The sequence below is a fragment of the Mustela erminea genome, chromosome 14 (assembly GCF_009829155.1).
Source record: "Mustela erminea isolate mMusErm1 chromosome 14, mMusErm1.Pri, whole genome shotgun sequence".
NCBI lineage: Eukaryota > Metazoa > Chordata > Mammalia > Carnivora > Mustelidae > Mustela > Mustela erminea.
In genome coordinates, this window is record NC_045627.1 from 86,478,238 (window position 1) to 86,490,884 (window position 12,647).

Sequence of the window (12,647 nt, forward strand, 5' to 3'; positions counted from 1 at the left end):
TCGTTCAAGGTCAACTGCTGCATAAAAATATTTGGGATTTTTCAGAAAAGTCTAGTCACAAAGGGACCCACTCTAGGCTCACACAGGTACACCCTGGAACTGAGGAGGAGAAAGCACTGAGAATCAGTGATGCACGGGGTTTCCCAACAAGCACGGCCGATCCCACTCTGCCCGGGGCCGGAGCCTCTGAGAGCTGAGCTCCCAAGGGACCTTGATGGTTCGGTCCAAACTCATCCCAAGTAAGGTTGGACTTGGACAGGACCTGCCTCTGAGGACACAGCTGATGTGCGCTGTCGTGAGACCTCTCTGCGGTCACGGGCCCACTGTTATTTATACACTCTGGATGATTCTGTTCCTTCGTGAAGATGCCTTTCTCCCATTAAAGCTAATGGGACTCATGTGGCTGAACTGAAGGCATTTCATTCTCCCGCTTTTCTAAAAATAAAATGTGGAAAAGGGAAACATATGTATTGTTTCTATTTGGGACTGTAGAAACACAAACAAAAAAGGGACCAGAGAAATTCAGTGTCCAAGAGATCCAGTTCCTTCTTGGTTAGAAGACTGGGAGGTTACTTGTCCTTAAATCAGTTTGGAGGCGAGATCATCTGAAATCCTGCTCAGTGTGTTACGTGAGCACAGTTTAATGAATCCTCTTTGTATCCCTTGAACACTACATCCCATCTTCACTTTGAGGACCAGGACACCGACAGGTCTTTGTTAGTTAATGGACTGTGGAACAGTCCTGTATTGTGGTTCACACTCAGAAGAACTATATTCCAGAAAAGTCTGCTGTAAAGGAAATTACTAAATAGGGAATTTTGTTTTCCTAATGAGCTGCATTATTCACTTGTAATTACATATGGCAAGGATGAAAAAAAAATACCCCTTTGATAGAACAAAATTACACTTCAAAACGTAAACACTTCAAAACATCCTTTTCAAGTTAACACATTTAAAGAGACGATGCTAATACAACGTTAACACCAACTGTGCCAGGGTCCAATCTCAAAATCTCACAAAATCACAACAACTGAAAATAAACTTCTGATCTGCCTTGTCTCACATAAGTGTAGTATTAATAAGCCAAAATTGGCTACCTTTGCTCAGCCTTCTACTGGCATGAACATTTCTAGTTTTCCATCCAGGACCCTGTGTTTGTTTTGTTTTTCCCAACACTTGTTTGCAGCCATCTTGAAACACGGCCACGCCTCCACGGACAGTCTGGTCCAGGGCTTGGGAACCCACAGATGCATCCAGTCTGGGCCTGGCAATGGATGCCTCCCCCCAAAGAACAGGGACCGGACAGCAGTCAGCTGTCTCATATATCTGAAAAGAAACTTAAGTGGGACCTAAGCCAGCCATCCTGCCCCGTAATTCAGTGAGGTCATTACTCCCAAACCTAGGCATTTCCTTCCTTCCTTTCTCCCCTCCCTCCCCCACCCCATAAGGAGTCCAGCAGCAAGTTGTGTTAACTCTGTAACACCAAAAACCGTTCAGCTCCCGCTCAGGTTGACTCCCGCGCTCCTGACTGTCTTGCTTCCACCTGAGATCTTGGAAAAAACATAAGGCGCATCATGACAATCCTCTGCTTCAATCTCTCCAACAGCTTTCACCCCGCCTAAAATAAATCACAAACTCTCCCAACATGATCTGTCTCTTGCCTACCTTCTTGCGCTCATGTGGCTGCCCTAGGCCCCCCTGCACTCCCTCATTGGCCTTGGTCTTGTCTCTCAGATGAGCCAGCTTCATTCTGTGTCAGATCAGGGGCTCCTGACCAGCTGTTCCTTCTGTCTAAAGTGCTCAGACTCTCCGCCTCCACGAAGTAGGCTCTTATTACACAGATCTTGACTGAGACATCCCTTCTTCAGAGACGCCTGCTAAGACCCCTCCATCTGAAGAAGCCAACAAGCCACGCCAATGACCCAATCACACCACCTGATTCCAGGGCTCTGCTAAAGCTCTTCTCTCCGCTGGGAATTTCTCATGCAGATGTGTCATCTATTTGCCTCGGTCTCTAACCACTCGCTAGGAAAGGTCCCTGAGGGCAGGGATGTCACATTGCTTACTGTAACACCTAACACACCTGGAGGATACCTCGCACCATCACTAAGCCTTTGTCATATGACTCACATTTAGATAATGGCTCAGGTCTTCAGTAAGGGCTTATGGTCCATGAGGAGTCCAGTGAAGACAGACTTGCCTACCAAATACGAGGAGATGATGAAGAGATACAGGGGCTGCACCCAAAAGTATTGTCAGGGGAGTTCTGATAGTTTCTTATGTGGGAACAAGAATTCAATAATTCGGTAGTATTGTTTAGGTACCTTGTAGAGTCCAGATTCTTATGAATGAAGGATAGATTGTGAACAGAGACATAGTTCTTGGCCCCGGAGAGTGGCCAAGTTGGGGTATTTGTGACAAAAGGATAGATGCCTCAGGCCAAGGACAGTTAATTCCATCCTCACTCTTATGGTAACAAAACCAGGTAATTCTAGAAGCACCTGGGTTCCTTCCATTCCAGTGGCCTCAAGGAAAGGAAAATTGTTTTGAGACTAAGCCTAATTCCTGAATAGAGCCATTTCTGCATGCTTACAACTTTTTCTTTTTCTTTTTTTTGAATGATTCACTCCACTCAGGAAGGTGCTGGGAGCCTTGCTTGTCCTTACCTGGACAACTCTACTGGCGGGCACTGCAAATCCATTTGGTTGAAAGGGACGGGGAGAGGGGAGAATCTGGCGTGAGCGCGTCCCTGTCTGACGGGAACTGGACTTTAGCTAAATTCAAATGTACAGAACTCATTATAACCACGTCATCATGGACAACAGTTCCTGCCCCTTTCTAGTCCAAAACTTTTACAAACCAAGTGGCACACTTCACCAATTCTAATTCAGAATTTCTGCACACTTTCTTAGCAGAAGCACGGGTGGATAGAAAATTAGACAAGAGCCAGCTGGAAGAATCGTGGAGACAGAGAAGCAGAGAGCTCCATTACACCTTGACTGAAATCATTAACGTCCTAAAGAGCTAGAAGACATCACTCTGGCTTTCCCCATGATGTGGAATTACACATTTCCCACTTCTGACAAGACCACCAGTCTAGCCACGTGAGGGCAATTTTCAGGAAGGAAGCAGCTGATCGGCTTTGTGGGCCACAGAGACCAGACAGTAAATACTGGTGTGTCCCCGGGGAGAGCAAGACGGTCAGGTTCTGTCTGAGATTAGCAGGAGATGAGCACTTCCTTATGGGAAAAATAGTTCAAATTTTAAAGGGCAGTTTCTCTTCTGAAAAGGAATTAAGGATCAACTTTGGTTTTGGTTCTCTTACTTTTTAGTTCCCGGCACCTGTTCCATTATTCTTGCTGAATAATACCTAGCAATATGTGATGTGCAGAAATCCACTACTTTTAAAGTTACAGTCTGGAAGATATTGCTAGCTGAGACAACACGATGCAGGACAGTTATGGTATGTGGATTAAATCCCAATGAAGCGGTTATTCAATCACTCTTTAAAAAAAGCAGGACCATTCACCAACCTGTTAGGGCATGTGGCTGGCAGGTTGTGAACAAGGTGAGCACAGGTGGGGGCTGCACTTTAAAGAGCATTTTGGGGCTAGCAGGTGGAGCCCCAGTGAAAGACACTGCAGTACACTTAGCATTCTGGTCTTTGCTAGTCTTTTGACTTGTAGTCTAATTTCCTTTGGTTGAGTAACTAATTCAACTCAGCTGCAGAGAGACTGTTTTTCGTACGTTAACTTTCATGATGTAATTAACGATTCACATCCAATTACATCATGTTAAAAACCTCCTTCCAATCCTTTCTCTACTAATCCTGGACTCAGTGCCTGCGTGCTGACTTGATCAACACTCAGGAGGAAAGTGGAAAGCTCATTTGCAAGCACAGAGGTGAGCCTGGGATGATCTTTACCGGTGCTTTGGTCAAACACATGCCTGCCTTCAGTTTGTGAGCTGAGATCGGGTATGTTTTTATAAGAAAATCCTAGGGTAGTAGGTAGGCCATCTTCAGAAGAAGACTTTTACATCAGCTCCACAAACATGTCTTCCCTTCCAACCGGATGCAGGTATTGCCATGTGACTCCCTGCGGCCTGGGAGAGCTTCACAGTGTCCCCAGAGTGAGGCCTGAAATCCCTGCTGTGGATAGCCCTCCACCTGGGGTCCTGGACTTCTTTCCATTAATATCCTGTTTGCAACTCATCAAGTCCTCAGGGATCGAAGCACATGTTCCATTCGTCATTCTCTTAGATCTTCCGAACGTCTGTGTCTGCCGCGTGCTGCTTTCCAGCCCCTGGGATGCCATCTCCCTCCCACTGATGCCACTGAAACTTTGCTAGTTCTCTCTTCGGAAATCAATCCCCCCTCACTCTGCCGGCTCAGCACGGGGTGTGGATTATCCCATGGGCTTGACTCTGACTCCTCTTTCATGCTTCTCTTTCCCTCTCGAGAAAGAGAAAGTTCTCTTTCCCTTCACCATACCACCAATGGCACCAAACACAGTCATTCATCTACACTCTGTTCTCAATAAAACTTTGAAATGAGTTATTTTTGCATTCAGGTCTTTCAGACACATGCCTGTTCTCTGAAAACCCATCATTATTTGTGTAGTCACAAGAATTTCAATTCCCTAAAGATGAAGAAATCAGAATATAGTAGTAGAACTGTAAAATGGAAATTCAAAATGATGTAGGGGTGACTCTACACTGACCCAAATGGTACAGGCTAATCATCATGGTCCTGGTGACATAAAAGAGTTAGTACCTTAAAGACTCCTAGGAAAAACCCTAATGGTCAAGGAGCTGAAGGGGAAGTAGAATATAAGACAGTTTCCAAAGCAGGAAATATACATGGCCAATAAACTATCCTACATCATTTGAAATTAAACATGACTAAGATACACTCTTTCACCTATCAAATTAGCAAAGCACAAAAACATATGCACTCAGGCACCTGGGTGGCTCAGTCATTGGGTGTCTGCCTTCAGCACAGGTCATGGCCCCAGGGTCCTGGAATCGAGCCCTGCATCAGGCTCCCTGCTCAGCAAGAAGCCTGCATTTTCCTCTCCCACTCCCCCTGATTGTGTTTCCTCTCTCACTGTGTCTCTCTTTGTCAAATAAATTAATAAAATCTTTATATATATATATGCACTATATATATATATAGTATATATATACTATATATATATATATATATATATATATGCACTCAATTTTAAAGAGAACACAAGGAGAGCAGTTCTGCAATGCCAATGGCTACATGCTGTGGCAAGATTTTGTAAAACAACTGGTAATATGGTATCAAATGTCTTAAAAATGTCCAAATACTTTATCCAACAATCCTCCCTCCAGGAATATAGTTAAAGAACACAAGCAGAAGTGTGGCCAAAGATGTACACATGAAGATACACAGTAAGTATTAAGTATCATTTATAGGGGTGAAAAATTAAGAAACAAGCAAACTGCCCAACATGAGAAATATGGTTAAAAAGTTATATGATCTGAATATTAAACTAATATGTTCACAGAGATTTTTAATAACATGGAAAACAAGTCACTGTGATTCATAGCTTGAGAAAAACTAATGATGTTAGATAAAGCCTAATCAGGTCATTAAAAAAAAAACAACTTAAAAGAAGCACCACTTAAGTCTCCTTGTGTAAATGAAGAGGCATACGATAAACAGGCTTTAAAAATTAGTATTGTAATGATGACCATTAGTCTAAAAATTTAATTTTTAAACATACCCCAAAATCCCAACTTTTTTTTTTAATGGATGGCCAACTTAAGAAAATTCTAATGAAAAAAAAAATGAGTGAAATATTTTACTTGCAGCAACTAGATACTCAAAACACCCTTGTGCTAAAAAGCAACTGAAAACCTTGGACATAAGTACAAATACATATACATGGCTCAGCTTGCAGGAAAGTATGGAAACCCTTCAGAGCTCAAGAAGAAAACTGGAGACCAATCCACCTTCCCTAAGGGCAATTGCTGATTTCTGGTCACCTAAAACTTTGGATTTAAGGACAAACAAGCTAGCAGACAAAACCTGGAAACAGAGATTGTGGGAATTTGGGGTGGAAAGTCCTGCATGAAACACCAAGACATAATCCCAAGCTGATCCCTCTCAGGCTTGGGGCCAAAATTCACACAACCTGCCCAGTATGAACAACCACAAGTTGGAATTTTAGCATAATCTGAGCCCACCTGAAAGAAACATGAAAATCCCTGAAGAAACGTATCCCCAATCTAGGATGCAGAATTTCCACAGATAAAGTTCTGAAGGACATGTGTTCGGAATCACAGTAACCAAAGAGGAACCATGTATGGTGACCACGGTTACCATAGTACCCATCTACGAACCCCAAATCACAATATATGCAAGAAACAACCTCCATTAGCAAAAACCAGCAGATAAGCTGAACTACAGATTCTGACTTATATGTGACTCAGATATTAGAAATATCAGATAGAGAACATAAAATAACTGACATGTTTGAAGGAATAAAAAAATTAATCAAAATTATCAGTAAGGAATAAGAGACTATTAAACTGACCAAAGTGATTTTAAAAAAATTTTAAAGCATCTCTCACACACACACACACACACACACACACACACACACAAATGCATTAATTGAAATCTAAGACTCAGAAGAATTTAGATAGAGCTGAGAATAGAACTAGTGAAATGGAATACTAGCGTAAGCAAGTTTAATGAATGCATCATAGAGAGTCAAATAAATGGAAACTGAAAGGCAGGGCAGGAGGAAAGAGGATGGACGGAGTACAGAATTCATTTGAGCAGACCTGAAAGGAGATAATAGAGGAAATGAAGGAGAAGAAACAAGGAAACTGCTGAGAAACTTCCCAAACCAATAAAAAGAGTCATCGGATTCATGAACACAACCAACCCTGTAAATGACAAAAAAGAAATCCACATCCAAAATCATCATGGTGAAGCATAATCCCCAAACCAACAGAAAATCTTTAAAAATTAAAAAAACAAAAAAGATACAGAGATCAACAACTAGACCTACAGCTGCCTTCTACAACTGGAAGCCCAAAGTGCCGGCATAACATTTTCAAAAGGATGAGAAGAAATAATTGTTAACGTAGAAGCCTATACCTTTGACAAAGTTTTCATTCAAGAATCTGATGAAATAAAGGTGTTTTTAGAATTCCCACCTTCCCCAACCCCAGACAAATTTGGAGATTTTATCACCAAAAGTCCCTCCATTTTGATGTCCCACCAAAAAGGACACCTCAAATATGTATTTTAGAAGATGAAAATTGATATCAGCAGCAAAGATCGGGCATACATAAAGAAAAGGGGAGCCCAGGCAGTGGTAACCATGAGGTAAACACTGTGTAAAAGTAACATCAGATCTGTAGGAGTCACAAAACAAAAGAAGGTAGAACTATAACATGTAATAGACCAAAAAAAACTGGGTGTCACATGCAAAGAGTGAATCATTGAACACTACGCCAAAAACTAATGATGCACTATATGTTGGCTAAGTGAATTTAAATTAAAAAAAAAAAAAGAACTAAGACATGATAATAGGAGGGGGAAGTGGGAGTTTAGATTCTAAAGAGAGGATTAAAATATTAACTTTCAACTTTGTTAAATTCACATGTTACAACTTGCAGCTGGTGAATGAAATAATAGAAATAAAAAGTAGCTTAGCGTCCAAATAGCAGAGAAAAAAATTAGAATAGAAAAAATTAATTCATTACAAGGTTATGAAAGAGATAAAAAGAAAAGGTAGGACAAAGAGAAAGACTAAATAACATGATGGAAATAAATCCACATATACCAGTAATCAAAATAATTACAAAGTTACAATTATTACAAAATAATTGTAAGTGGCCCACGTTTTCTATTTAAGTAAGAATAGCCAATAACATTCTGGAAAAATGTTAGATATTAAATCCCATTATGAAGACACATAAAACAAAGTGATATTGGTGGAGGATATGCAGAAAATACTTCGAACTGAATTAAAGAGAAAAATGTATATGAAAATTAGAAGGAAATTCATATCTTGAAATAATTATGTGAAAATATTTGATAGGAACATTTGATCAAAGTCTCACCCTTAGGTAAAAAAGTAAACAGGAGAAGAGCAAACTTAGGAAAAAGTAAACAGATGCAGAGAAATAATAAAGCTAAGAGCAGAAATCCATGTAACAGAAAATCAATAAACAAGAAGAATCAATGGAGCAAACCCTAGATCCTTGGAAAATTTTCAGTAAAATGGATAAACCTCTAGCTAGACTGATAGGGACAAAAGAGAAAACACAAATTATGAGTACCAGGAAAAAATGAGGTAACATCATTACAGATCCAAGGATACTAACAAAATACAATGAACAACTTTGTGGCAATAATTTCAACAACTTTGATGAAATGGCAAATTCCCCCAAAGGATACAAAATTAGCAAACAGACTCCAGAAGTAGTAGAAACACTGACTCGTCCTACAAAGAATTAAAGAAATTGGATTCATAATTAAAGCTTTCCCACAAAGAAAACTTCAGGCCAAGATGACTTCACTGGTGATTTCTACCAAACACTTTGAGGAAACACTTCCCAGTTCTTTGTATAAAACTAGTATTTTCCTGGTAACAAAACCAAAACATTTCAAAAAAGGACACATCACTATTCCTTGAGAACAAATAAAAAAAAATTCCTAAAAATATTAGCAAACAGAATGCAGCAATACATTTATTTTTAAAAGGATAAGTGTATCATGACTAGAGTTGAACCTAGAACATATAATTTGCCATGAAATTTTGTATAATTCCCCCATTACAAAATAAAGGAGTGAAACCCTATTATTATTCTAATAGGTACATACAAAGCATATAAGTATTCCACAATAATAAAAGCTTTTATCAAATTAGGAATAGAAACAATGAAACAAGCAGAATAAAAAATGGGCAAAAGACTCAAATAGACATTTCTCCAAAGGGGACATTACAAATAGCTGGTAGGCATATGAGAAGAAGCTCAACATCACTTAGGAAATCATTAAGGAAATGCACCTCAAAAACACCATGAAGGCACCTGGGTGGCTCCATGGGTTAAGTGTCTCCCTTCGGCTCAGATCATGATCCCAAGGTCCTGGGATTGAGCCCAGGTCCAGCTCCCTGCTGGGTGGGGAGCCTGCTTCTCCCTCTCCCCCTGCCTGACACTCCCCCAACTTGTGCTCTCTCTCCCTTTCTCTCTCTCTATCAAATAAATAAAACCTTAAAAATAAAAAAAACACAATGAGATACTGCTGCATACCCATTAGGATGGCTATTACAAAAAAAAAAAAATCAGAAAATGACAACTATGGACAAGGATCTAGAGAAACTGGAAGCCTTGTGCTTTGCTAGTGGACATATGAAGTGGTACAGCTGCTATGGAAAGTGATATGGTGGTTTCTTAGAAATTTAAACACAAAAATATATATGACTCAGCAATTCTCCCTCTTGGCATATACCCAAAAGAGTTAAAAACAAGAAACTCAGAGAAATATCTGTATACCACTGTCCACAGCAGCGTAATTAACAATGGCCAGAAGGTGGGTCCACGGACAACAAAGTGTCCATTGACAGATGACTAAAACAAAATGAGGTCCGTCCATACAGTGGACTATTATTCAGTATTATTTTTTATCAGAATTTTTTAAAAGAGAGAAAAAAATTAGAATAGGACGAAATCTTTTTCAAACTGGCAGACAGAATCTACCTACCTACCTACCTACCTTCCTATCTATATTTTTAAACCCCTACAGCTAATGAGGGAATAAATCAGGATGCTCACCCCCATTACTGCCATTCCACATTTTACTGGTAAGTCTTTACCTAGTGCGCTAAGGCAAGAGAAAAGAAAGTAAAGACATCAAGATGGGAAAATAGTAAGTAAAATTTTAATCATACATAATACTACTGTGTACATAGAAAATCCTGAGAAACCTACAAAAAACATTGTTATAATTATTAAGTGCTTCCAATGACATTGCAGGATTCAAGGTCACCTGACAAAAAACAATGTGTGTGTGTCTATGTGCAAGCAAAAAAAAAAAAGGAAAGGAAACAAAATGTCTAAAAATCACGATTATTCATTTTAGGGAGCATTCAGAATGTGAAATAAGTAGGGATGCATTTAACAAAATACATGAAAGATCTTTATCATGAAAATTACAAAACACCATGGAGAGAAATTCAAGAAAGATGTCGTCATGTAGAAGAATTTTGAAAGCATTAGTTTGAGTGGAAGAAACCTTCCACAGAGAAAGCCCAATCTGCTTCCATTTATATAGATTCTAGGACAGAGACCAAGGGAAGATCGGCAGTTTTCTGGTACAGGAGCAGGGGGTAGACTGACTGGGAAGGAGCCAAATGTTTTTCTGAAATATTCTGCATCCCACTGTGGTGCCGGATACATGGGCACATATGTAAAGGTGTGTACTTTAAGGTAAGTAAGTTAAGCCTCCATATAGCTGATTAAAAGCAAATATCAAAGTGTGGGATCAAACTGAGAGGGCTTTTTCTAAAATACAAAATCAAAATTTGAGAAAGTATGATGGCAGCCAGAGCCCCTCCACACCCGACCCCTGCAGTGACATGACACCTCAGATGTCAACAGGACTTTACCCTTAGGAGTATCTGAAAAGATTCCCCACCTCTCAAATCCCTACATGGTAACAGAGCAGGTACTGTGAGACACATACTATTTGAAAGGCATGGAAATTTCTAGAAGGAAACTGCATGAGTCAGGGAAATCCTCATATAAACATAAATTTGATACAGGATCGACATTTCCAGCCAGTAGAGATGTAATGGGTTACCTCATCAATAGTCCACAGACCATTGGCAAACCATTTAGGGAAAAGAGACGCCAAGCTTCCACCATCTGAGGATATCCGTCCAGAGGAATTATAGATTTACAAAAAGGAGCTGGAGAACGAGCTTAGGAAAATAATAAAAATTAATGACTGTCAGAAATTAAACAGACTTGGTGACTAGATGCAACGTGGTACCCTGGATGAGATCCTGGAACAGAAAAAGGACATTAGTGGAAAAACTGGTGAAATCGCAGTGAAGTCTGGAGTTTAATCGTGTTGTAGCGGTATCGATTGCCTGGTTTAGGTCAGGGAATCTCAACTGTGGGTGATTTTCCTCCCTGGGGAACATGTGACAATGTCCAGAGACATTTCCCCTTTACAGCTGGGGGTGGGGGGGTACGTGCTGCTACAGTGTCAAGGTTGAGAAAGGCTATCTTGGAGAAAAGTGCTGTGGTTATGAAGGAGAGTAACATAAGGAGAAGCTAGATACTTGGGCTATCCAGGAACCCTCTGTATTACCTTCCTCCTCTCTCTCTGCCTGCCTCTCTGCCTGCTTGTGAGCTCTCTCAAATAAATAAATAAAATCTTTAAAAAAAAAATAAAAAATAAATAAATAAAACCAAACAACAATAGCAGCAACAAACCAAGGTAAATCCACCCAACGAAAGCCTGGGAACCCATTACATGGTTAACAGGACTATTGTAGGACACGAAAATGAACTTCACAGTCCACTGCTGAGAAGGAGCAGCCTCCAAGAATGATGATTTACATGGTCCTCTTTCAGTTAAGGAAAGACTGGAAAAACAGAATAAAGAAAAAAAAAGTCTGTTGCACCCAAGTAATCTATTTGGAAATATCTACAGAATGTTCAGTGATGTTGCCTATGGGTAGCATGGCTAAGGCTGCTCATTTTCCTCTTTTTGCTTGTCTACATTTTAACTTTTCTGGTGCACATTTTTTTTTAAACAAGTGAGAAAGAAAACATTACAACAGCAGAAGAACTGAAGAGGAAACGTGAGATTTACAGCCTTTTCTAAGCATTCACATGGACACTGGGAGATGTGGGGAGAAACCACCCAGTTCCCAACGATACCAACAGCCAAGGAGGGCTTGTGATGGAGACAGTGAGGGTGCGCTTTGCCACACCAAGTACCTCAGCACGAATTCCCACTGATGTCTAGGTAAGCGACATCTCCCAAATGTACGACCCTGGGCTGGTCAGTGCGTTTTAAGGACCACGTCTCCTCAACGCTGCTGGCTGGGATGGGAGGCTCTCTCCTCACAGCTCCTTCGCGATAACTTCTGAACCGAAGCCGCTTACTCTGTCTTACGTGTGTATGTATGGGGGTGCAGGACAGGATGCGGCTGGAACCCAAGGTCAGTTTCACCATCTACACAGGCCATCCAATCAAAATCACCGCAATACAGTCCATATTTACGCAAAAAATGGATAAGCCTCTATCTTCTTAAAACACCAGAGCTTCTCATCTGCTGACTACATGCCAGCCTTGCAATGCACGCTCAGGCCTTCCATTTAGTCTTCTGCCTAAAGAGGGAAAACATCAGGGGCTGTGTGGACCAAATGCCCTGAAACGTAAGAGCCACTCAGAAGACACAGAGCTCTGGCAGCAGGGAACGTGCAGGTGTTATTCCTCATGGGGCCCACATAAATAGCATCGCCCGATGACTGATCCATACCCGTCATGTAGGCACACGACACAACACAGCAAAGCACCATGAAGACAAAGGCAGTTCTACAGAAGATCAAAACGATGCAGGCCTTGTATCCCCAAT

The 12,647-nt window shown here is 40.7% G+C and overlaps 1 protein-coding gene across 6 annotated transcripts in view; it reads right to left on the reverse strand.

Annotated features, from left to right (window-relative positions):
- Nucleotides 1-12,647, reverse strand: part of C14H10orf90 (chromosome 14 C10orf90 homolog) — a 202,075-nt gene that overhangs the window by 36,084 nt on the left and 153,344 nt on the right. The window lies entirely within an intron of this gene.